Genomic DNA, 5,552 nt, shown 5'->3' on the forward strand with positions numbered 1-5,552 from the left:
GTCTGCTCGCAGTTCCGTATATTCGGACACTGCGAGCTTGGACCTCCCGGACCAAAACATCAGTTTCCTCCCGGGAGGAGTTTGGCCGTCTGACGCTGCTGCTCTCTTCTTCCATGGCGAATTGAGTAAACTCTCGTTACGCCTTCGTGTGGTGCATTTAAGGGCGAGGAGAGAGACTCATTTGATTGGTGTGATGTGTGTAAAACCCACTCCACGCCTTCTCTCCTCCCTCTTTCCGACTTGCGCAGGTAGGAGGGACGGAGGTGGGAAAGAGGAGTAGCGCCTCCGCCTGGCCACACCCAGTTGGCAAAGCACAGGTGCGCTGCGCCTCCGCCTCGCCCGGTCTGCGAAACTAGAGGCTATAGAGACAGACAACCATTCACACTCACATTCACACCTACGGACAATTTAGAGTCACCAGTTAACCTGCATGTCTTTGGACTGTGGGAGGAAGCTGGAGCACCTGGAGGAAACCCACACCGACACGGGGAGAACATGCAAACTCCACACAGAAGGGCTCCCCTCACTCTGGGGTTCAAAGCCCCCACCCCAGGGTTTGAACCAGGACCCTCTTGCTGTGAGGCGACAATGCTGCACCACCATGCTGCCTGTACTAAAAGAAAACATAAATTGCTCCACATTACGTTTCCCTCAAAAATGTATTTGCCTTTTCAGATTAGATGTATATAAATGTAAATACGAGGAGGCAGGACTGGTTATTCCCAGAACACGTGCAAGGTACCACCGTTGCTGAGCAACCAGTAGCTTTCTACAAGTTATCTTCCTAACCTGACAGATGCTTGTTAGCAGGGCGCAGTTTGACGCAGTAGTAAGATATTGAAAGTATTGAAATGAACTGTGGATGACTAAAATCCACGCATCTCATTTCACATTTGGGGGGCCACATGCAAAATATTTCTCAGGGCTGTTAATGGTTCACGAACTGCACTTTGAGCCACTATGCTTTACAGTATGATGTGTGTGTGTGTGTGTGTGTGTGAGCATGTCTGCCTAAATGTGTGTTTGTATTTCTGGGTTGGCAGCAAGGAGCGCTTGGTTCGTCTGCAGGGCCACGGTGGAGAGGCTCAACAAACTGAACTGCCAAGCAGATTGAGGAGCTGAACCTGGACGAGTGACAGTAAGAGTGTGGGAGGGGGAGGAATCAGAGGAGGGATAGAAATGAAGAGCAAAGACAGGAAGAGACTGTGCAAGCTGCTTTGTGAATACTCTACTCGACTATGGTCATGTCATTAAGACAAATTTAAAATATGCATTTTAGAGAGAAAGAGAGATTCAAGGATGCGTTCACTGTACGAGAATGACGGCGTGTTCATTAATGTATTTCTTTGATTTACATTTGTTTGTTGCTCAGAATGCAAATTAGGTTCATTAAATTAGAGACAAAACAAAAAACAGGAGAAAGAAAGAGAGTGAAGGGTGGCAATGAAGAGATGGAGCATACACTTGGGAAGAGAGGACAGAAAAAACAGAGGTGGATGCAACTGAGGAGAGAAAAAGAGAAGATAACAGAGGGAAAGGAGGGAGGATGAGTGGGAATACGAGATAGAGATTGAGAGAATACAAGGAGAGAGATGAAAAGGGGGAAGAGAGTAAGATTTAGATATATTAGTGATGGAAGACAGAGGCCGAAAGATGAAGCGAGCGAAGAAGAGAAGGAGCTGTAGGAAAAGAGCCGGAGCATCAGCAGAGCGAGATCACAGCGAGCACAGAAAGACACAGCAAGAGTGAGGGAGAGCACAGAGTCATGTGACGGAGCAGCACGTGTCGGCAAGCAGTGTAAACTCTCCCTCTCTCTTCCTCGCTCTTGTCCCTTCCACTCAGATACAAGAGGTCCTCTCAGCCAATCAGGGTGCAGCGTTTCTGTAGCACACTGCCATTCTGGCTCTACCTCTCTTTCTCTCCTCTCTGTGTGACTGTGTCGCTCTTTTGGTGTCTGATTGACCCGCCAACACACACACACACACACACACACTCATCCATCTCTATCTCCTTGAATGTCAGACAGAATCAACTTTACTGGCCAAATATGTTTAACCCTTTAACATCCAGAAATAATCCATGTCCAAAAATAATCTCACCCTACTCTCCCTGACAGCATCACATCTGTCTGTTACGTGTACCGGCTGTTTTACAGACATGTCTGGTGGATGTGTGGTGCATAATTTTATCCCCATTTTCCCAAATTTAGCCTGACATATTGACATAATCGCCTCTGATCTTTACTAGTATTTGAAATAATTTTGGCATGTCTGATATCAGCTTTAAAATGAACTAACTGAATCGACCAATTCTTATATTGCAGAATAAATGAATATTATATATATTGAAAAGTATTGTATTTCATGTCTCCATCTGCTGGTGGGCCGTCACGATAAGAGTATGCATGCATAATATGTTAATTCCTCTACAGAAGAGACTTGATGATCACTAAAATAAGGTGGGAAAAAATGGGGATATCGATATCGGTATCAATTATTGGTAAAATGAGTTGTTACATATTGAAAAATCCAATATTGTGCATCCCTAAAATTTTTGGCATGAGTGTAAGGACAGTGGAATAGAAAATAGAAAATCAATCTGAAATATTTACTTCCTGGTTTTGTTACGCTTTAACCCCTTTTCCACCAAAATTGACACACCTGTGTTTTTTTAAAGGTGGTAATACCTGCTGAGAATAGGTAAAAGACTCCTTTCCCATCGCCAGTAGACGAGCATGCCTTTCTTTCTCTCTTTTTTCTGGTGTCACGGTCAACGTCACTAACATGTCAGAAAACCGGGTGAGTAAACAGCAGAAAGCAGCATGGAGGCCAATAGAAATGTTCACGATCAAGATCAAAATTAAGTTTAGAAAAATACCTCTACAAACTCAAATTAGCAAATCATCATAACCCAATGCGAGTTCTGGTTTTATCTGCCATCATTTAAAAGCTTTACAGACAGAGGTGTGAATGAATTTTTAAGTCTGTTCAATCTGCAACGAGGCACTCCAAATCTCCTCCCAGAGGACAGCAGCTCGTACTCTGTATGCAGAACATGAGAGGAGTCATTGATGATCTTATTCTAACAGTGGTTACTTCTTTTTATCATCGCTCGGCTTAAGCCTGGAGGGCATCAAGCATTTGGTTGTGTTTGCGCAGCTAGTCTTGAACACTACTGGACCAATCAGCCTAATATTTTGTATGTGCATTCATGTCTTTATGCTCAAGGATCTGTCATGGTAGCAGTGATTCGGAATTGTTGAAGAACCTGTTTTATCATGTCAGTGACAGCTGACTCCTCACTCCTCTCAAACGACTAGTCGAAAGTGCATGTTTTCCTGGAAATTCCAGAAAACTGTCCAGTCCCTTTTACACTGCCAGACTTTCGGCGAATGTTGGGCCGTTTTGCCGGCACGCTGTCAGCGTTTAGACACACAGAGCCAGATTGGCGAGTTGATCCGAGGTGCCCAATTTTCCGCCTCGTAGAGTAGACATATTGGCAGAACCCTTTTAGTTTAAACAGACTGAGGCGGCCTTCCGCCATGAGAGGGGCTGTTGATGACTTGTGGGAGGAGCTGTTGATGACGCCGCATGTGCAAGCCACTGGCGGTGGATAAACAGGAAACAGCTGATAGCAGGAATTAGCGAGCAGCTAGTAGCAAGAGGGAAACACAAACCTGACAGACACTGTAAAGATGAGCAACTAGGGAGACAAAGAATTGCGCGCCCTCCTTGCCCTCGCAAATGAAGAGGCCATTAACAATCAAACGACGGGGACGGTGAAGAACGGGCCGACTTACGAGAGAATCACCGAAGGACTGACCGGCCGCGGCTTCCCTCCCACGTCACTGTTTACGTCACGTGCTGAGCAACATGTTTTGTTTTTATACTGCCAATGCTGAAAAAAGACTGATTGGGCTTTCCTGCAAATTTGCACAATTCCTACTTAAAAAGGGCTTCTGTTGCAGGCCATGTTTGGGTCTATGTTGTCCTTAAAAAAAGTTTGGTGTCATTTTAAAACGGAGCATCTGCAGATTAATTTCATACCTGATATGTTTTGATCCACTGAGTTTGGCAGGACACAGATAAATAAATCACCACATTCATTTTCATTTGCCGCACGTCTGCTGGAATTAAAACAATCTAGAATGGCTGTGATCAGCTCGGGCAACCGGAACACTATCTGTATTGTCTGTGCACCTTTCTAGTTTATATGTTACTCATTCAGTTTGTCATTCAAACTCAGCATCGACTCATTTGTACGATGTTGTTGGTTAGATGGAGACAGACAGAATTTGTGACTGAGATGACAAAGAGTCGCGGAATTTACCAACAGAGGGGTGATAAAAGGGACAAAAATTAGCGTGTCCACCCAGGCGTCATGTTTACATCACTGCCAATCAGAGCTGGAGGCGCGAGAGACCCGTATACTGGGATTGAATAACGATTGTAAGACAAACGTTTGTGCGTGTTAGTGAAGTTTTTGTCCATCGGGAAAGGGGCTTCTGTCTGGCGTATTCGACTGCATATTTTTGTGTTGTGGACTCTTAGACTTTTATTTGCTGCTTCTCTGACTCTTTAAAACACAAGTGCTTAATCATTTAAATCAAGAAAATCAGCAGAATGATCAATAATGAAAATAATTGTTACTTGTAGCCCCACTTCAGACTCCTAAAGGTCTCAGTTTATTTTGCTCATTAGACCCCTGCTGAGTTTGAAAGTGGGCAAAACTATGCTGAAGGTTACACGAGGTCACCAGAGTTGTGTCAGAGTGATAACAGGTGAGACGAAGTTATCAGCAGAGACAGATGACAATCAAGAATAATTTGTACACTCAGTCCTGTGAAGAAGTTTCTTATCAGACAAAACAGTTTAAATAATCTACTGTATGTGGGTCTGCCTTTAGTCTGCAGGAGCTTCAAACAAACAAGTTTAACTCGAGTTGTCAGTAGTTTTAAATAAACACAGTGCCCAGAACAGATGGACAGGAAGATACGTATAGGCTACTTAAGATAAAGCTACAAGTGAACAAAACTTTATGCACAGAGAAGTTAGGTATGAAAATAAATATATATATAAACAATAAATGGGCGACAACCTCTTGGCAAAAGAATGTTGTGGTTATGTTGGTGCTACGCAAGTCGTGTGTAGTAGGAGCCCATATGATGATACATTACTTTGACTAAGCTCATATACATATTGTGGTGAGCTGTGTACATACAGTATATTGACTGATACCATACATCGTGGCTGTTAGTCATTAACAAAAAATAGTACAAACAGTGCTGTTAGGAACAGCCTCAGCTGTGATACAAGCTGTCAGACTTAATCATACACCGATATTATGAACACTGCTGTTAAAACATTTGTAACATTTGCTGCACATCCATGATGAGAATCTCCCGTTCCAGCACATCCCAAAGGTGCTCTATTGGACTGAGATCTGGTGACTGTGGAGGCCATTGGAGTACAGTGAACTCATTGTCATGTTTGAGATGATGTGAGCTTTGTGACATGGTGCGTTATCCTGCTGGAAGTAGCCATCAGAAGATG

This window comes from Epinephelus moara, chromosome 4 (genome assembly GCF_006386435.1).
Source record: "Epinephelus moara isolate mb chromosome 4, YSFRI_EMoa_1.0, whole genome shotgun sequence".
Lineage (NCBI taxonomy): Eukaryota > Metazoa > Chordata > Actinopteri > Perciformes > Serranidae > Epinephelus > Epinephelus moara.